We start from the raw sequence: 21,575 nt of genomic DNA on the forward strand, positions 1-21,575 counted from the left end.
TACAGAATAATGATAAATATTGTTTTCTTTCGTTTGTTATCTCAGAGTATCCTTCAGAGAAATAATCTGTAGGACGTCTGATATGGGAACCATACAGCTTCCTTAAAAGTCTGTGAACTGAGACGTTAGTAGCAAAATGGCTTCGTATGTGGTGTATTAGTGAAGTGCTTTCTGGGTGACCGATAGTTCCCAAACTCAGTAGGAAGCCTCGGCTGTTTGCTCAGCGTCTGGAGTCTGGCTGGGGTGAGTGACCTTTCTGGGCTTCCCAGTGGCGAATGTCTGGCCCTGGCCAGGTGAGGGGCTCCTGAGACGAGCTCCCATCACCGTGGGGCCAGAGGGGCAAGCGCAGTCCAGGTGCTGGGGCAGGGCAGGCCGCTGAGCACCCGCTGGTCCCTCCAGACCTGCAGCGCTGGGGTGGGGGACAGCACCCTTTCCAGGGCCGGGAGGAGAGAGCGAGTATGAGCTCGCCTGCCCATGCAGTCTGCGTCCCTGGCTTGGTGCAGGGTGTGAAGCACCGTGGAGGCTCTGGAAAGGTTGGGCTGTGCCCTGGGCCCGAGGGGCTGGTCTGCTTTGTGACACATGCTCCTTGAATTGCAGGGCCCTTGGCAGAGGTGGGGGTGGGGGGACGGAGTGTGCCCTGGAAGGCGGGTCTGGACGGTGCCTTTCCAGCAGCTCTCGCCAGGTGAGATCTGGTGTCCAGAAGGACTGACAGACAGACGGGGCGTCAGAGGGTGGGGAAGGGTGGGTGGCCGCAAGGTCATGAGGTCATGACTGCTGTCGCGGCTGGGGGGGGGGTCTCAGGGCGTTCTGCCCTTAGGTCTGTGACTTAGGAGCACCAAGCACCCCACCCCACCCCACCCCCACGCGATGGGTGGGGGGTGGGGCCACACACCTGCACTCCCAGTGAGGCGGGGAGGAGGTGGTTCCCGTGTGGGCGCGGGGCCTCCCCACCCCGGGGATACCCACGCAGTCAGACGGCGGATCCGAGTTTTGCAAGCCCGCCCCCCCTTCCCCTGCCTCCCAGGTCTGTGGCCACAGCGTGTGGCCTCCCAGATGACCGGGTTCCCCAGTTCCGACCAGATTCTGGTCTCTCTGTCCGTCAGTGCTGCCAGCCTTTCCTTCATCCCTGAACCAGCCAGTGGGGCCACCTCCTCCTTCTTGCGGAAGGACCTCACCCCTTCCCTGAGGAGAACCAGACATGGCCCCTCACCATCCAGTCCCTCACCTCCATGCCCCAGCCAGCACCCTCCTCCCTGGACCTCCGGATTTTGCACTTCGCCCTCCTGCCCCCTGCCCCCACCCCCTGCCCCCCTGCTCTTGCCTCCTGCCCCCCTGCCCCGGCCCACCTGCCCTCCTGCCCCCCTGCCCCGGCCCACCTGCCCTCCTGCCCCCTGCCCCCACCCCCTGCCCCCCTGCTCTTGCCTCCTGCCCCCCTGCCCCGGCCCACCTGCCCTCCTGCCCCCCTGCTCCAGTCCTCCTACCCACCCCCCCGTCCCCCGTTCCCCTGCCCTCCAGACCCTGCCGTTTTGACCTCCTGTCCTCCTTCTCCCCCACCCCCGCCCTTCCTAATTCCGGTCTCTCCAGCACTTTTGTTTGCTTGTGTATCAGTCAGACTGGGTTGAATAGTGTTGCACCAAATTATATCCACTTGGAACCTCAGGATGTCTGCTCAGGTGGAAATAGTTAGATGTAATCAGTTAGAATCTGGAGATCGGGGTTTAGAGTCGCTGGGAACCTGGTCCCTGGTTGCTTATTGCTTCACTGTCAGCCGACACTTGTTAGTGCCAAAGCCTACCAGTGCCAGACTCAAATTTGTGCACACTCAGCAATTTAAAACTAACGTGAACGTGCAGGTTTTTAGCCATTGAGAGATTGCCTACTTTTCAGACTGCACAGAACCTGACAGCTGTTACCCATAGATAAGACAGGTCCCAAGATGCGGTGGTCCTTGGCGTTCTCTGATCCAGAGCCCCCTCACCAGACTGCCGAGTCACCTCACCTAGACACGTAACCCTCTCTGAGCACCCAGGCCCTCCTGGCCACCCCAGGACAGGCTGGTGCTGTGAGGGACGCCCTGGCCTGCAAACCTGTCACGGTGTTGTGTTGTCTAAATAACCTCACGTGAGCTGCCACCACTGTGTGGCCATGGCTCCTTCCTGGATCTGCCCCGAGATGCCTGGACCCTTCACAGGCACAGACAGAGGCGGGGCCTGGGGTGGCCGGTCTGGCTCCCAGAAGCTGGAGGGAGGAAGGAGCCTCAGCCCAGGCAGCGCCTTGGTCTCCATTCTGCTGTTGAGTTTTGGCAACAGGGGAACACAGTTCTGTGGTTCTGAGCTGTTCGTATGTGGTGATTCATCACGCAGCCCAGGGATACCCACACACACGACCTTGCTCTCCACCCGTGCTGAGTCTCTGATGTGCCCAGAGTCGTGGGGCTGGCGGCTGGCACGTTTTCACTGTATTTATAAGCACAAACAGGCCCCTGTTAGCAGGAAGCCGGGTACCTGTCCTGGGCCACAGAGCCTCGGCGGGGAGGCTGACTTGTCTCCCTCACACCAGAGACTGCCCCAAACGGAGCATCCGTGCCTTGATTCCTCCAGCAGATGCGCACTGAGTGCCCCGTGCGTGCCCTGCACCGTGCTGGGCGTCAGAAGAGACCCCTGTCCTTTCTGGACAGTAACACGTGTACAAAACACATCGACCTTGAGGGAGGCTGGAGGGGAGGTGGCCAGCCGACCACAGGGCAGCTGAACAGAGATACAGAAGGCTGTGCTGGAAGAAACAGGACACACGTGACAGGCGTGGAGGAGAAAACCGCGTCCGGCATCCCAGGGCCACACGGCCTCTCCTGTCAATGCTGTTATTTACTCAGTGATGGATGGCCACCCTCCTCAGTCACTCCGCCAAGCCAAGCGGAGGAAGAGTGCTGTCACGTGTGCTCCGTGTTCAGAAGGGAAGGCAGGAGCTGCCCGGCGGGACATAACAATTCGGGGGTTGGGGAAGGACCCCGAGACCAGCAGGCAGGTAAGCAGAGACCCGACAGAGATCAAGAGTCGCTCTGTAAACAGTGGGGTGGGAATGGCCTCACACACGGAGGCTCGGGTGTCTGGGTTACTGGGGGGCCGGGGGTGGCCACGCACCGTGGATACTCCGTTTTCCTTCCTGCCACCCCTTCCCTCTTGTCCGAGGGTGCTCCTTTCCCTGCTGTGGTGACACTTCCCGCAGAGCACAGGTGTCAGAAAATTTGCGAGACTTGCGGACCTACCGTGTGCCATCACCTCCATTTAAAACCACCGACTCCGGGGGGCGCTCGGCCCGGTCCCGGGAAGCACTGCTGCCGGGAAAGCCCGCGTCTCTCCTCTCTCCTTAGGAGCGAGGACTGGGGAGTGCTTCTTCCCGCCCCCCGTTCCCGCAGCCATTTAGCAGGCCAGCAGATTTATGGACTCCGTGCCCGGGTTTTAAAGATACAAGATAAAAGCGTAGAGCTATTTATTTGACTGCATTAAAAATCTCCTACAGGAGCCACTTAACTTTTGAATGTTGGTAGATGTGAGCGGTAGCGGCCAGGCCGGACTTGTTGGCTCTGGCTACCGCCAATAGAGGGTGACAGCAGTTTTCTGTATGGGATTAGCTGAAATCGAACACATTGACTTCAGAATCTAAACCGGTGATACAAAGAAGGCTTGTATATGTTATTAAAAACAAAAGCTGTGGGATTTTGTATAGAATATGCACGTCTACCGCAAATCTCCCGGAAAGCCAACCTGACGCAGACGCGCGGGACCTTCTCCGTGTCTCTGTCTCTGATCGTCTGTCCCTCTCCCAGGGTCCATCACTCTGGCTGATGAAACACTGGGGTGAATAATGAGAACCCCGAGGGGGTCATGCAAGGCCACCTAAGGAACCATTACAGAATTCCTGGCAGTTTATTTCCTGTCATGGATGTTTGCACAGACGGCTCTGGTACAACACCATCAGGTAACTCTGTTTTTCCTTAGTGGACTTTATTTTCCAGACAGTTTGTAGTTTTAGAGCAATAGTGAGTGTGACATAGACATTTCCCACATACGCTGCTGCCAACACACCGCAGCCTCCCCCACCGGCAGTGTCCCCACCAGATGGTGCATTTCTCACAATCACTGCCCCCACAGGGCATGTCGTCGTCACCCGAGTCCATGGTTTACACTGGGGTCACTTGGCATTGTACATACTGTGGGTCTGGACAAGTGTATGAGGACAGGTGTCCGCGTTGTGTCATCACACAGAGCAGTTTCACTGCCCCCAAGTCCCCTGTGCTCCACCTGTTCAACCCTCCCTCCCTTCGACTCCCAGAAATCCCTCACGCTTTTCACCGTCTCCACCGTTCTGCCTTTCCGGGGTGTCAGATAGTGGGACTCACACAGGATGAAGCCTCTTTAGATCGGCGCCCCTCGCTTAGTCATACGCTGTCACGTTTCCTCCGTGTGTTTTCATGGCTTGGTAGCTCGTTTCTTTTTATGGCCGAATACCGTTCCACCGCCTGGATGGACCAAGTTTGTTTATCCAGCACCTACTGAAGGACATCTTCGATGCCTCCAAGTTTTGGCGATTGTGAGTAAAACCGCTATACACATCTGCGGGCAGGGTTTTGTACCAACACAGCTTTCAACTCATTTGAGTAAACGTCAAGGGGCACGGTGGCCGGGTCGTGTGGCGAGGGTACGTTTAGTCCTGTAGGAACCCACCAGACCGTCCTCCCGAGTGGCTGCCCCGTCTGTGTGCCCGCCTGCCGTGCCCGAGAGACGCTGTGGCTCGACGTCCTCGCCAGCATGTGCTGGTGTCGGGGGCCTGGGTTTGGGCCCTTCTAACAGGCGAGCAGTGTTGTCTCCTTGTCTGAATTTGCGTTTCCAGGTAACTATTTTTTTAAATGTTAATTTATTTATTTTGAGAGAGAGCATGAGTGGGGAGGGGCAGAGAGAGAGAGGGAGAGAGGGAATCCCGGGCAGGCTCTGCACTGACAGCATGGGGCCTGACGTGGGACTCAAACTCACAAGCCGTGGGCTGAAATCAAGAGTCGGATGCTTAACCGACTGAACCACCCAGGTGCCCCAGTCACTAATTTTTGACTGTACAGTTTACTTTTGTGGGCTCTTAGCCGGCTGGGAAACTCTAACCACAGATCACGTCTTTGTTTTTCTATTTCTAAAGGACAGGATACAGAGAGAGCATGGGGTTCATAGTCTTCTCCAGCTTTTTATTTTCTCGGCCTCAGAAGAGTTTATGAAAGTGATTTTCTAGAGCCAGTAGATGGGGCTTCTTGTAAGATGGTTTTGGCCAGGATCAGATTTTATCAGACCCATAGACCGAGATTTCCTAGAGGGAAAACAAAATGGGCAGTGATTCCATACAATGAGGTTCCTTTACTAACGGATATTTAGACTGTACTACATTCACTTCCTCCCCTATAGTAAACAATGTAGTTTTCACTTGAGGGAATGAAGTTTTGGGTTGCTTCCGGGAAGTTCAGGGCTCTGTACTCACAGGGCGATCAACAGACACCATCACTTTGAAGGTACTGAGCAATGAACTTGATTGAAAACAAAATGGTGCCACTGCCTAAATAGTGTGTGGTTGATCTCAGCCTTGTCTTGACTATTCAATCTTACTTTCACTTACAGACGCCCCCTCCCCCGCACCCCTGCGCAGCCATCACTGGGCATGCGCTGAAGGTGATCCCTGCGCTGCATGAGGCATGATTAGCGGACCAGGGTTCATCCCTGGGACAGGGATTCTGCGAGGCTGGTCAGTTAGACTCTCGGGGGTGGTCATGGGGGGCGATAAATTTAGCTGCAAGAAGCAGTGATGCTCTTTTGCTTGTTTCTGGCTTAGATTTAGAATTTGAGAAGTTTTGTGAAATGTACCAGGACCAACGCCTGCCATGCCAACCGCAGGGATTTCAGTCAGATTGCACGTTACTCTTTGTTGCTAAGTGTTGGCATTCATGGTTTCGGGTCTGGCAAGGCGGGCTGAAGTCTTCAGTTCCAGTCTCCAGGCAGCCCACGGCCCAGCGGTCAGCCTAGATTTGGGGCCGTTGGGGAGGGTTTTGTCTGTGGTGGAGTCCGCCCTCCTCCTGTCTCACATGGCGCCCTCAGGGCGCTCCCGCTTTGAGTAAGACGTTGCTCTGTCCTTCCACCGCTTCCTTCTGCAGATTTGGACTTGCTCCTGCCTGTCTGATTTCAGATGCTTCGTTCTGCTTGGGATTTCCAGCTGTGGCTCCTTCTGTCCTCTGCACAGTGGTTTAATTTCTGCCGGTTTTTGTTCTCGTCTTAACTCCGTGTGTTCCCGTGATCAGCTTGCACCTTACTTCTCCATGTTAGCCTGCTTCTTAATCCTTGCTTCCAGAGAGCCCGCCGTGATTTCTCGCTGCCTCATTCATGCCGCACCTGCTTACTGCGGCTGGCTTGGGGACAGGTATGATCCAGGGACGGGGTGCACACAGAGACTAGAATGACTGCCGGTTTCTACAGTGCTCCGCGAGGAGACACGTTCCTGGATGCTAAGACTCCCCACTTCTATGAGAGTGGCCTCAATGGGACGTTGTCTGCATCAGATGTTAAACACTTCTGATAAACTACAGACGCCTAAGAACCAGTGTGGAAAGAAAGGCCTTCTTGTCTGTGTGTAAGGATCTGCTGCCTAAGTTAAATTATGAACCTAGCTGGCAGGTGCCACTGAAGCCCACTGTGTGCCCGGCCTGCTGGGAACAGGGCTAACCTGGTGCTGGGCTGATGGGACTTCTCCGCCAGGCTGGGGACCCCTCTCCTGGCAGCTCCTGGTGGCCCCTCTTGGTGGACAGGAGGGAGGGGCAGGGCTCTCTCTGGGTCCAGCCCCTGCCCTCCTCAGGAAGTCAGGGAAGGAGGAGACACAACTATAAAGAGGAGAAAGACCTTTTAGTCACTTGAATTAAAAGGGATTGAGGTTCATGGTTGAATGTTGAACTATATGAATCTGGCTGTAGTTGACTTCTGAGCTCGGTAATGTCGCATACTTGAACCTAATCCCTTAGACAAGTGCTCTGAAGTAGATGTGGGTTTTAGTTACTCAGGCGAGGTCTACACCAGTCCTCCAACAGTGTAGACTTGCCGGGAAGGCCTGCAAAGGAAGGCAAGTGCCCTGTGGCGGTGGAGGCTGGACGAAGGGTGACCACGGGCCAAAAGATCTGCACTAAGTCTGTGCTTTGCCGTTACCCACCCATGTCCGTGGGCAGGTGTGGCTGCCTGTCCAGTGCCTTCCGTAAAGAGAGGAAGGGGGAGGCTCGAGGGTGGAGAGGGGGCAGACCGGACACTGGCCTGGAGCTGCCTGCCACCAGCCTGTCCAGCTCCAACTTGGCTCTGGCCCAGCTCTGGCGTTTCTGGTGTGCAGTTTGGCCTGGGGTGGCCACACGGAGCTGCCTGGGCCAGAGTCCCTGGGGCCTTGGTCATGAGCGCAGTCTGTGCGCATTGTTAGCATGCCTCCTTTTGCACACTGAGACACCAGGCCCGGTGCCCCGGGGCGGCCCTGCAGGGACGGCTGTGTGCCTGTACCTGGCATTGGGCCAGAGGTACAGGGGCTGCTGGTGGGGGCTGGGTGCACAAGGGCGCCCTGAGGAGCCTCTGTGATTCGCTCACCCCCAGGTGTCCCTCCAAGGTCCTTGTAGCTCTTCCGTCTGCAGGAATGTGTGTGAGGCTGGCCCTGCACAATAGCAGGTGCCCGGCAAGGATGCATGCGTGCTTCGATCCGCGCTGGCCCCGCCCTGCCCCGGGGACTGTCCCCTCCCTGCCAAGACGGAAGCCAAGTTAAATGAATTTCTTTCTGGAGCCAATGGGCCGGATCTTAAGCCTTCCTGAGAACTGAAGTGTAATTTAAGAAACTGGAAGAAATTATTGAGTTGGTGTCCTAATCCCCCGAGAGTCTCCGTGCGCACTCCACTGAGCAGCCTAATCCCCGCTGGTGCCTCGACCCCGGTGGAATCCTTAATTACCAGAATCTCATTTCCGCTTCGTGGGCTACCTGAGTAGCATCTGTCGCTCAAATAAACTCATGTGAAAATAAAGTATTAAAATCAATAATTCAACTCGGGGGTGAAATGGAACAGAAAACTAACTGCAGCCTGCACGCCAGATTCCTGGGTGGCCCTCGCGAGGCTCTGACCTCTGCTCTCTCCGTCTTCCGCAGGGGTGGCGGTGTGCGTTTTGGCATCTGCACTGTCTGGAAGCAGGGACAGCCGCCTTCTTACAGGACCGGGCCCAGTCCCCGGGAGAGGCGCTGGCCACTGTCCCCTCTGGGTCAGGGGTCACCTCTAGGAGGGGCCACGCAGGCCCAGGAACTTCTCTTATCTGTTTCCATCCTGATGACATCTGAACTGGTCTGAAAGGCCACCTTCTCTGGGATGTCTCTCCGGATTACCCTGATTACCCGTCTTTGTAGGCTCATGAAAAGCACCAAGGGTTATCAGTTGCTTGTCATTTTGTGTAGTGCTGTGATAGGCACGTGACTGCCTCTCCGAGTCATCCCAGAAGAAAGGACACGGCTGGTGTGTGGCCTCCCAGACTTGCATGGCCCCTTCTTGTCTGTGAGGGAGTGATCTGACCTGCACACACCAGGGAACATCTGTGTGCAGGAGGCCGGTCTGTTTCTGCCCCACCTGGGTTTGTGTGTGTGGGGGGCAGGGAACACAGTGAGGTGCCCTGGGCCCCATCAAGTCGGGACCCACGCTCACCAGGCAGTGACCAGACGGTGTCACTCATGAGGGCTTATCCCCAAAGTGTGGGGGGGGGGAGGTCGCAGAAACAGGCATCCCCATACCCAGCAGGGGGACCCCACCCAGCAGGGACGGTCACGGTTTTAGTGACTGCTTTCTGGGAAGGAAGGCCAGCTGTGAATGGCTGGTGCCAGGTTTCCCTCCCTCCAGGAAGGAGGCGAAGCTGGGCGGCGGGGAGCGAGGAGGCCTCAGCTACACAGGCCAAAGGCGTCGTGCAAATCTTGTGCAGCAACGTATGGTCATGTCACTTCCTTTCCGGGTCTGCAGAAGTCCCCAAATGCCCGTGGCTACCCTGCCGACCTCCACCCCATCTCTCTCCAGCCAGCACAGGCCGCTGGGGGCCACAGCGCTGGTCTTTGGCCAACTGGTAAGGTTTCTGGAGTCCTCAGATCTGGAAAGCAGTCATTTGGAATGTTCCACGGGTGATTCAGCATCGACTGACGAAGGGGGAGACGGTCTGTGAAGCCCAAACATGTGGTCGTGAGGGGCTGGGACGCTGGTGATTTGGGGTTCCCGCTGTCGCCAGGCTGACGCTCTAGAGTCTCACCTGCCCCCTCCCCCACTTTGTACCCGGTGCAGCTGTGGTCATTACAGGAACCACACCCAGACCATCCGCACCTGCCTGTCCACACAGCCGGAAATCTGAACACGCTCCAAGCAGCCGAGGTTCTCACTGACGCCCCACTTCCAGCCACAGCACCCCCCTACCCCCACACCACCTCAGTTCACAGGAGGAGAAATCCCAGACGGAACACAGCTTGCAAGATGTCACCTCACCTCCCAGGTTCCCCCAGCTGGGCCCAATTGGTGACGGGCTCACGTCTTAGCCCAGCTGCACTGCTGAGCCCTTCCCTGCCTCGTCCCCCTGCACCACCCCCAGGGCCCCTTCCCCAGGCTGCCCACACCCTCCCTCCATCTCCCTCCACCAGCCTGTGGTTAGCAGGGCCGCGAACGCCAGCACGCTGTGTGCAGAGTACAGATCCTCCTGGGATCTGAGGTCTCTGGGACGCAGGGTCTGTCTACACCCGCTGAGACAGGCCTCCCTACGAGGCATTTCCATCAGCACGCAAACAGAAATGGGAAACAATGGGAATTTCTCCCAGATAACGGAAAGGGTCAGCGTTTCTCCAGGAGCAACCACACCACCAAGCCTTGGGTGGCTCTGTGCTGGGCTGCTTTGCTGTCATGGGGACCAGCATAAACTTGATGGGCCTCTTTTGCTCCTTGGCTATTTCACTGTTGGTGCAACATTTTCTAGACTAGAGTTCACCCCGCTTCAGGGGGAGAGGGGAAAGGAAAGTCTGCCCCAGAAAGACTTGGGGTGGGGCTCGCGCCGGCTCCTTGGCCGTGCTGTCACTCCAGGCGCCACAGCCACGCTCACCATGAGACAGGGTGGGCATTGGAGTCCTCCTCCCCACCTCCCTGCCTCGGCGGCCGCAGGTGCAGCCCTCTGCTGAGGAGGTCTGGGGCGGGCGGCGGCTCGACAGCAGGGTCCATGGGCACCGGCTAAGCAGCAAGCGTGGGAGTAGGAGGAAAGTCTGCCCAGCCCGCTCGCCGCTTCCTCAGGTTTGCTGACTGCTGCTCAGGGCGCACGGCTGGGTGAGCGCCAAGCCCTCGCTGCCTTGTTGGCATGGCTCCAGCTCTTGAGCACCCCCCGGCCGGCCATGCATCATAGAATATTGATACGGTTCCCCCAGACTTCTGCACCTGACATTTGATTTATAGCTTTAGGTGTTCTTTTTAATTCTAAACACTCGATAGAGGATCAAAGGAAATGTCATATTTGCAGCGTTTAAGCCCAGAGTGACACCTCGGCAGCCAGAAGGGGGGGGGGGCGCCCGAGGTGGCTTTTGCCAGCGGCCTCTTCCCTGCCTGCCATCCTGGGGTTCAGAGTGCCCCGTGCTTAGGCTGACACCCCTCCTCTGTGCCCCCAACACTTCAAATATTTATCACATTATATAGCAACCTCCAGAATATTGCCTTCATTTAAGCTTTTCACGTCCCAATGATTTTTTATTATTTCCATCGACCAAAATAAATGAAGAAATGTTTTAGACTACACTTGAAAGCATGTAAAAATCAATAACTGGATTTTAAAAGATTTAAAATGTCTTGAATACATTCATTTTCAAACATTTTCCTCTGATCTTTAAATAGCTTTTCTTGGAGCATAACATTTTTTTGAAAAGTCAAATATGGAGCATTAAGGGTATAATTACCATTTTAATTATAACTCAATCATCCTATCTGCTTTGCATAGAAATTAAAGCTTTTATGTCAGGATTTGGGGCGCTCACAAATGTTCAGGAGCAATTAATGTTAAAAGTTTAATTTTTTTCACAACCAGGATGAACTTTAGAGTTCCTAATTTCGTTCTTGCTCAGAGTGGAAAGCGTGGATGCTCCCCCTTGTCACTTGTCGCTGAAGTAAATCCCTTCCCACTGGTGACTTGGTTTGGTGTCCAAGGAAGCACAATGGCAGAGTCACAGCTCTGCCCCTGGGCATGGGGCCCGGCTGGAGTGACAGCCCCTCGTCTGTGGGACTGTGAGTGTGCAAGCTGTGGGAGGCCTGGGGGTCCATGGCCTGTGCTCACCTTAGGCTTGCAGGAGCCCCTCTCTGCTGTAGGATCTAGAATAGTCCCTGCCACTCAGGGGTGTGACTTTGCCTTCTGCCCCCAAACGGTAGCACCTTTCAATCCTGTAGGTTCAAGAGGCAGGGACTGTTTTTATGACATAGCAAACCAGTACCCAGCCTGATGACGCTTGGGCTTATGGGAAGTAACACTGGCTGCAGACCCACTGGAGTTCATGGCACTTAGCCCTGAAAAAGAAATGTTAAATGATGGATTTCCCATCGTTTTGCTGCAAATGACTGATGTGCTCCACTGCTGGCTCCTGGGGCCCAGGCTGCAGGTGTTTGAGTACACGTGCACGTGTGCAGATACGTGCACGTGTGTACCCGTGCATGTGTGTGCATGTGTGCACATGTGCGTGTTATGTGCGTCCGTGTGCCTACATGTGGGCATGCATGTGCTTGTGGTGCACGTGTCCACGTGTGCATATTTGTGCACTGTGCACATGTGTATGTGCGCACACATGTATGTGTATGTGTGCGTGCACATGTATGTGCACATGTGCACACATGTGCACATGTGCCCATTTGTGCATGCATGTGTTTGTGCGCGCACATGTCCACACACATGCGTATGTGCATGTATGCATATGTGCACGCGCACACACATTTGTGTATGTGTGCATGTGCGTGCATGTGCGTGCATGTGCATATACGTGCATGTGGGGTACATGCATGTGCACATGTGTGCATGTGCACACATATGTGCATGCGTACGTATATGCATGTGTGCATCCATGTGTGTGTGCATATGTATGTGCATGTGTGTATGTATGTGCACACACATGGGTACATGCACGTGTGTGGGCTTGCTTCTGTGTAAAGTTCAACCTCGCCATTTTTCTCCCAGTTAAGCCCCCAGTCTAGGACCCTGCACATTTCCTCCTGGGCCGCCAGTGTTCAGGCTGGAAAGAAAGTCATGTTTGTGGGTGTTGCTGAAACAAAACGAAATACTCACATTTCTAGGCCATCTGTGGAAGCCCCCTCTTCCCTGTACTTTGTGCTGCCTGTGTGTCTCCTCTTGACTTTTTATTTTAGCCTGTGTTTGTGGTTTGTATTTTCCTCCCTTGTGCTCATGCCTTACTTTTTGGCTTTGTTAGGAGAAGTGGCAACGGAGGCAGGCGGACATAAGTTTAAAATAGTGACTGTACCAACTCTTCTCCACCTGGAGTGAGGCCGTGCTCCCTGAGCATCACTTGCACACGCACATAATCCCGACCAGGAGTGTGGAATATCCCGTAATCACTAATGCCTGGCAGGCAGAGGCAGCCGGCTTTGTGAGTGATCCCAGGGCCTAGAGGTTTCCCAGGACGGTGGGGATTTCACATACTTTTATTATTTCCAAGGAAGGAAAAATTTTTAAAAATCCGAGTAAATACGAGTTAGGGTTTAATGGTTCTGGAGGGCTCCTCCTATAAATAGCTTCACCCCTCAGGAAGTATCCCTTTCTCGGGCACTGGCTGCAGACTTGGGTGCGGTACAGGAGGCAGCAGCACGATGGGTAAGTTGAGTCCCACGGCATGCTCAGGGCTTCCCTCAGCCCCTCCCTGGCCTTGGGAGGCACGCGGGCAGTGTGGTGCTGGCAGGGCTGCAGCCCTGGGGCCGAGGGGCCCGTTTGTACCCTCACCCCCGCCGGCCCCAGGCTACAGGGTGCTGCTGTTTTCCTGGTGCTTGCCCAGCCCTGGCCACACCGTGGTAAGGGCCCCCCACTCCGTGGTCCCTCGCTGGTGGTGTGAGTGCAGGTTCCTGATGACGCACATCCACGAGCACGCTAGCAGTGGCAGTGGGCCCACCCCATCCAGGTGGGTTTGAAGCTACTGATCGTCTGCATTCTGCCTGGCTGGGCAATTTGCAACGGTGAAGAACGTAGTATAATTTTGTCAGATGAAGTAAGGTCTTGTCATTTTCCAGCGTTTACTGCTGTGTGAGTTTCATAGGAACACAGCAAAGAACAGAAGCAAAACCCATCCATGATTGAAGGTGCCAATCACAGGTACCAGCTGGCTGGCGGAGGACACGGCCCGCCTGTGGGGGTGCCACACGGCACCATGGGTTCACCTTCCCACGACCTCCTGGGCGTTCCCTGCAGAATTCGCTCCCTGCAGAATCTGTGAACCACCCGCCGGAGGGAGAGCGACTGAGCTCAGGCAGGGGCATCAGGAGTGACGTCGGAAAGGCTGCCGGAAACAAGACGCACCAGAGATGCTCCCATTCTGGAGCTCAGTGGCGGGTGCCGGTGTCATTCCTGTGCTGCTTACCACGTACTGATTTGTGCACTCAGACTTCTCCCTATGAAAAACCCTCCATGGTACTTGGGGTAAAAAGTGAAATAAAAGGTGCCCGGGGCCCGTGGCGGGTGGGAGGACCAGTGAGGTCTCCAAGGGGACAGTCATAATCACAGCCTCCCTGTGGACGAGAACTCACCACAGGCGTTCCTGTCTTTTCCCAACTTGGGAACAGTCCAGTTTCTGGCGAATGGGTTACTGGAGGGGCGTTGGGGTTCACACTGCTGTTTCCCTCTCAGCCTCCGGCTTGTCCTCAGTCCCGCATGCCGCCATCCCTGGACAGGTGTGGGGCTCACCCGGGTTCTGCCTCCTCAGCCTCTGCTGTCTTGTCGCAGGGGGCCCGGGCTTCCCAACCACCGCCGTCAGAATGGAAACCACATGTAGATGGAGTTTCATCCCCAGTGCTCGGTGCACAAGTGTGTCAGGTGGCTCCCACGTCCAAGACATACTTCCTATTTGTTTGTTTGTTTGTTTGTTTATGAGCAGGGGAGTGAGAGAGCACAAGCGGGGAGTAGGGGAGGTGCAGAGAGAGAGAGAGAGAGAGAGAATACCAAGCAGGCTCTGCACTGTCATCGCAGAGCCCAAAATGGGACTCCAACCCACAAACCATGAGATCCTGACCTGAGCTGAAACCGAAAGTTGGATGTCTAACCAACTGAGCCCCCCAGGCACCCCCCAAACATGCTTCTGAGAACAGAGCAGGCCTCAGGATTGTTGTTAACACAGCAAGGGAGAGGGGCTCCCAAGAGCATTTGACTTTTACAAGAGAGAAGGGAGTGGTTTGTCCAGATAAACTAGCCCACTCAGGGGCAGTGTGTCACACAGGGGTTGTTTTCACTGTGGGTGGTTTTGCGCAGAGAGGAGGCTGGCGTCGGAACCCAGGCTGGCCTCTGTGTCATTGGTTGCTCCCCATCGAAGGCACAGTGTCCTCTCTCAGGCTGAGAAAAATGACCAGAGGAGGTGTAGCGGACAGTTCCTGGTTGTAATACGCACAATTTAACCACCGTCTGCGGAGAGGGAGTTCTCTCGGTGACTTTATAACTGTCATTCCGCCAGATAAGATGAGGTTTGCTGACAGGCTGCTGGGTCCTATAAATTCATTCATTTTTCCATAATGGGAGAAGATGATAAGGTGGCAATACGAAATAAGACACAGATGATAAAACAATTCCCTACGGAAAAAACATCAACGCGGAAGTGCTGGCGGGCAGATGATAAAATGCCTGTTTCCTGGTTTTTAGGCCCTTAGATAAAACATTCTGGAGAATTGGCCTTGTGGGTGTGTCGCGTGCCAAGCCCTGTGGCAGCACAGGACTGTTGGGGTTAGTTCTCGGGGCGGGGGGGGGGGGGGGAGCACGTCTTACTGTTAAATGTCCTGACTGCACCTGAGGTTGTCAAGTCTTCTTAGACAAAGGTTTGGCTTCGACTTCTGTCTGTGAGACTGATGGGTCTGTAGTGAAAAACCGTCGTAACTCATTTGGAGCCGAAGTCCATCCCATTGGCTCTTACAGGCCTCCCTGTGTGGTGCTATTCACGTGGGCCTCTCCTCCCATCTGTGGGGAAGCCGCCAAATCCTTCCCCACCCTGGTCAGGCAGCGGGCATGCCCTGGGGAGTCGCCCTCATTCCAGAGACTGCACCTCAACCCGCACTGCTTGAAAAAGTCCACTGTGAGCAAAGACCATCACACCACCCGCCATTCTCGGAGGCTGATGATGCTACAGTTTCAGTACGCTCCTTGTGACCAAAGACACACACTCTGTTCTCGGGAGAATGTCCTGGCTACCAGGACCTTCATCCGGGGTTGGAAGCAGGGCAGGGCCGGGAGCCCCTATTCTCCAGCACAAGAGGAGGGGGGTAAAGGATGTGACACGGACTCCAGCTTCCCACCGTGGGAGTGGCCATGGGGATGGGGAGCAGAGGGCAGGGTCAGTCCTGGAGGGTGAGCGAGTTCCGTGTCCTCTTGGCCATGGGATGAGAGCCCAAAGCAGAAACAGACTGGCCGGCTCTCTCCTCAGAGCAACCCAAGTTTTGGGCTCAGGAGACACAAATTGGTCCCTGGTGATAGTTGTAAATAACTCGGCACTAGAGAAAAGTGCGGGTCTCAACATTCCTCGCTATGTCTTTAATGAAAGTCTCTGAAGCTTGGTAAGAGGCAACGGGAGAGCTGGAAATCATTAAGGATGGGCCATAAACTTGATTTCCTGTGTTCTGTGCTAAACCTCACTTTCTGCTGCTGCAAAGAACTCAATCCTATTTGATAAAATCTTTGGTAGGCATAGTCCTTCTTGGAAACTGTTTTGTCTTTTTTAAAAACTCAGTGCCATGTAGGGCTCAGCACTAGGGGGACAGTAGTCTGATTTCGATTTCTGTCTCTGTCTTCTTATACTTTTTCTAATTCTTTAGACTATAAAGTACTTGAGCTGGGTTTTCTCACTGCCTGCTACTCAAGTTCTTGGTTTGGGGGAAATAATGACTAGTTAGTTTGGGAGCTTGGTGAGGAGCTCAAGTGAGGGATGGTGAGGACAGAGCACTGTGTGTTTATTAGGCTGATACTGAGGTGGGGGAAAAAAGCATTAAAACAACACCAAGAAAGGATGTTTAAAGCAGTTGGCCATTTGGGACCATTTACTGAAAGAAAAATAGGAAGTAGTCAAACAGATCACAGCAGCTATGGAAAGCTTTACTCCATTGTAATTGAGTATAATCTTCTAGGTCCACAATGATGTAGGGTCTAGAAAAATGACACTTGATGGTTGGGGCACTCTCCTTAAGAAGAAAAGCTGTTGCATTTATGATGATTCCTATCCAAATTACTTTAAAAAGTTTGGCGTTAAAAATATATTTATTTCAATTATTCCAGTTATTTTAAAATTCAATTTTGGATTTATCCATTGCGTTTTTCCCTAATGTAACTAAGATGGAACCAGCAGCACATCACTGAGACACGATTCCACCCTATTTATTACATTTGGCACAAAGAGAAAGAGCAAAGACTTGGCTGACTTTGTTACAGCAATGCTGGAATCAAACCATAACACATCTGTTTGGTCTGTTAGCGGACAGTTTAAAAAGTAGATTGGGGCTTGAAAAAGCATTGGAAGTCAGTAAAGGGGGGAAGACCTTTTCCAGAAGCTACTTTTGTCTTTTAAATGAATTAATATACTAATACATTCAGAACAGCACCAGAACAGAACCAGTGTGTACCATATACGCTTCAGTCAATATAGTCACCATGGTCAGCACCACACTGCACAGATGCTTTAGGATATCTTGAGTTTGTAAATATACACAATTAGTATCTGTATGTTGAAAATTAACAACATGCAAATGGAAGAAATCAAGTAAGACCTAAGTTAATGGAGAGATGTACTATGTTCATGAACGGGAAAACTCAAATAGTCAAAGTGTCAACTTTCATGAAACTGACCTATAGTTTAATGCAATTCTTATCAAAATACCAGAAAACATTTTTGTAGATGTATACAAGCTTATTCCAAAACTTATATGTAAAGGCACAAGTCCTGGAATAACTAAAACACCCATTTCATGAGAAGTGGAAAGAATTGCATCACCTGATGTTGAGGTTTAATGGGAAACTGCTAATCAAGACTGTGTGGTGTTGTGAGGGGGTGGATGGATAATCCATGGGACAGAACAGAAAGCCATGCAAATGTGCCCAGCTGAGTTCTGACAAAGGTCCATGGGCAGTTCAGTGGAGGAAGAATTGCCTTTTCAGCAAACGGAGCTGGAACAACTGGATTTCCATAAGCAACCCCCACATCGACGTGCATCTCACACCTACACAAACATTAACTGAAAGTAGCCATAGTCTTGAACTTTTAGAAAAATGCAGGAGAAAATTCTTAGGTGCTACAACAAGGCAAAGAACTCTTAGACTTGACAGAAAAAGCACAAGAAAGGAAGATACTGGGGACTTGGAACTCACAACGATGGAAGGTTCACGATAGACCCTCTCACTTATGCGGATGAAAGCCACACTAGCAAGAGGAAATGTTCGCAAGTCCCAAATCTGACAAAGTGCTAGTAACCGGAGCACACGGAAGACTCTCAAAATCGTCAGTGAAAACATACAATTGAACTAGAAAATGGGCAAAAGACACGAGGTATGTTAGCGAAGAGGATGTGCAGATGGCAGATTAGCATGTGATAAGATGTTCAGCTTCATCTGTCACCCAGGAGATGCAGATTAAACCACATGGGACCCTACGATACACCTGCCAGAATGGCTAAAATAAAGGGTGCTGGCACCACCGGATGCTGGTGAACAGTGAAGGACCTAATCCCTCACATGGCTGGTGCTGTGCAAACTGGTGCAGCCACTCTGAGCAACAGCCTGGCAACTTCTCATTGCACTGAAGACCGGATCCCTGTATGACCCTGGAAAATGCCTACGGGCGTTTATCCCAGAGAAATGGAAATTTATGTTCTTACACGAAAACTACATTGATGCTTAGAGGAGCTTTAGTCATGATCGTCCCAACTGGAATCAACCTGATGTCCTTCACTGTGTAAAGTTTAGACAGAGCGTGGCCCATTTGCACCACGGAACACCACCCAGCAGTAAAAACAAAGTCTTGATTCACACAGCAAGCTGGATGGATCACCAAAGGACTATGCCGAGTGATAAGAACAATTCCACATACACACGGTATGATTGCATTTACATTATGGTAAGGAAAAAAACAAAATTATAGGAACAGAGGACAGATTGGTGGGTGCCAGGATTAAGGAAGGGGTGTGGGAGGCAGGTGGCTGTGGCTTTCAGAGGCAGCAGGACACACCTGTGACGATAGGTGTCCTGTGTTGTCACTGTAGTGCTGACTGCACAAACATACCTACATGTGTGACAGAATTGCATAGCACTGAACACACACACACACACAGAGTCCTGGGCCTCATCCCAAGCCGATCAACCTGAATGTCTTGAGAGTGAAGCCAGGTATGTCTGCGACACAAGCATCTTGAGGATTCTGTAGAAGGAACCAACCTTATGCTAGGTCTCCGACCATTCAGGAGCCACAGCCAGCAGAGTCCTCCTTCCTGGCCTGGACTCTGTCTTTGTGAGTGTCCCCTGAGCAGAGGGTGGCAACATGCATGCTGACAGGACCCAGTGCAATGTGGCAGCTTCACACCATGCCTCCACAGTTGCTGGATGAGGACTTCGGTCTGGCACGTGCCAGCGTTTTGCTCCCCTTGGCACGTTGGGGCTGATGCCATTACGTCCCTGCAGCACCACTCCTTATAATACACTGCACAGTGAAGGGAACAATCAGCAAAACTACTAGGCAACCAACAGAATGGGAGAAGATATTTGCAAATGACATATCAGATAAAAGGTTAGTATCCAAAATCTATAAAAAACTTACCTAACTCAACACCCAAAAAATAAATAATCCAGTGTAGAAATGGGCAAAAGACACGAATAGACACTTTTCCAAGGAAGACATCCATATGGCCAACAGACGAAAAAATGCTCAACATCACTCATCATCAGGGAAATATAAATCAAAACCACAATGAGATACCACCTCACACCTGTCAGAATGGCTAACATTAACAACTCAGGCAACAACAGATGTTGTCAAAGATACAGAGAAAGGGGAACACTTTTGCAATGCTGGTGGAATGCAAACTGGTGCAGCCACTCTGGAAAACAGTATGGAGGTTCCTCAAAAAACTAAAAATAGAACTACCCTATGACCCAGCAATTGCACTACTAGGCATTTATCCAAGGGATAGAGTTATGCTGTTTCGAAGGGACACATGCACCCCCATGTTTATAGCAGCACTACCGACAATATCCAAAGTATGGAAAGAGCCCAAATGTCCATCGATGAATGGATAAAGAAGATGTGGTGTATATGTGGTGTGTGTGTATATATATATATATATATATACACACACACACACACATATATATATATATATATACACAATGGAGTATTACTCGGTGATGAAAAAGAATGAAATCTTACCATTTACAACTACGTGGATGGAACTGGAGGGTATTATGCTGAGTGAAATAAGTCAGTTGGAGAAAGACAAATATCATATGTTTTGACTCATGGCATTTGAGAAACACAACAGATGAGCATAGGGGAAGGGAAGGAAAAATAAGATAAAAAGAGAGAGGGAGGCAAACCATAAGAGACTCTTAAATACAGAGAACAAACTGAGGGTCGCTGGAGGGGTGGGGTAGGAGATGGGCTAAATGCATGAAGGGCATTAAGGAGGGCACCTGTTGGGATGAGCACCGGGTGTCATATGTAAGTGATGAATCACTGGATTCTACTCATGAAACTGATACTACATTGTATGTTAACTAACTTGAATTTAAATTAAAAAAATTAAAAACTAAAAAATACTAAAAAATATTTTGTAATTGTCCACACCACCCCCCCCGCCCTCCCCCACAACACGCACAAAACACTGCAAACAACCTGCCTAAACTTTGAAGGGGTAACTGGAGGTTGACTTTGCTCCATATTTAAATATTTCTCTCATTCAGAAAAATAAGTAAGAGCATTCAAATAACATTAGGAGACCCCAGGGCCTCTTTGTGTAATGGGTGGCTGTCAGCTAGCAGTGATCAGCCTCCAGAAAAGGCCTCCAATGCTCCCGCAGGGCTCTGTGCTGGGCCCCCAGGCAGAGAAGACCCGTCGTTTTCACCCCGCAGAGAAGGGAGCTCACCCCGGGCTCAGGAGCTCTGTGATGCCTGGTGCCCAGGGATGTCTAGAGAGTCCTTCTCCCAAGTGCCAGGCCGTGGTGAGGTGTGCACGTCTTCCTGGTTAGCGGGACTTCTGTACTTTTCATTTACACCGTTTGCTTGGAAGAATTGGTTGGTGGACCCAGTGTCTCTCAGAGAATCTCCACAACGGGGAAGGCAGTCAGTTACAACAGTAGATGTGCAAATACTAAGAAATTCTAATCTTGAAAATGGCATGGAAGTGAATTGGACCTTTTCCATTTGGCAAACATCCATTGTGGTGTTTTGACTATAAAGTTAAAAATATAGAGAAGAATAAATCACTTTCTTGAGTTAAAAATATACTTTTAGGCCCTTTTGGCATAGAAGGCTAAGCAGGTATGAATTCATGATTCATCAAGGACTATGGTCTGAGGCTATTGAGAGCTTTGGTGACATTGTGAACGAAGAGAGACAAGGTGGGAAGACTGTGACACACAATTAAGAGGACCCATATTCTAGTTCTGTCTCAGCCACTGTTTTTCTGTGACCTCGCGAGTGACCTTGCCAGATCCCACACCCACAGTTTAGCTGTTCTTGCCATAGTAGTGGCAAAGGAGGAGGATAAGGAAGAGAAAAAGGGGAAAACAACAGAAAGAACATTAGTCCTCTCCTCCAAAGGACTTTGTTAGGCCACATTTACGCTAACATTGGTGCAGCTGGGGGTGTGCCCTCTGTCCCCAGACCACATAGGCGGGAAGTGGCCAGTGGCACAAAGGCCTTGAGAAAGAGGAATGCATCCCTGACATCACAGAGTGACATCATGGAGTGGCATCATGCAGTGACACCACAAAGTGACATCACGGAGTGACATCCTGGAGCACCGCAGGAGCCGGAGGGGGGCAGTGGCCTGGGCTGAGAGGGCACTGTGAAGGGAGATGATGAGGTATTTGAGGGCCGATCGGTGTCAGAGGCTGCAGGTCAGGGGTCGGGAAGGATGGTTCCAGCCAGCACAGTATGGTGGTGGCAGAGCCCTGCCTCTGGGCCAGGGGAACCCCAAGGGGCGTGGCTCCCGACAGGGCCGAGTCCTGACCCCCAGCTCAGAGGCGGTGCTCTGATTATGTCTGGCCTGGCGGAGGCACTGAAAGAGTTTGAGCAGGCGAGAAGCATGCC

At 52.4% G+C, this 21,575-nt stretch overlaps 1 protein-coding gene and 1 long non-coding RNA gene across 2 annotated transcripts in view; one reads left to right on the forward strand and one right to left on the reverse strand.

Annotated features, from left to right (window-relative positions):
- The window catches only part of ADARB2 (adenosine deaminase RNA specific B2 (inactive)), a 422,811-nt gene that overhangs the window by 89,174 nt on the left and 312,062 nt on the right, over window positions 1-21,575 (reverse strand). The window lies entirely within an intron of this gene.
- On the forward strand, window positions 1,609-4,612 carry LOC122473200. Its single transcript, XR_006294619.1, has 2 exons — window positions 1,609-3,024; window positions 3,827-4,612. It is a non-coding gene; the product is annotated as an uncharacterized LOC122473200 (long non-coding RNA).

The sequence above is a fragment of the Prionailurus bengalensis genome, chromosome B4 (genome assembly GCF_016509475.1).
Source record: "Prionailurus bengalensis isolate Pbe53 chromosome B4, Fcat_Pben_1.1_paternal_pri, whole genome shotgun sequence".
NCBI lineage: Eukaryota > Metazoa > Chordata > Mammalia > Carnivora > Felidae > Prionailurus > Prionailurus bengalensis.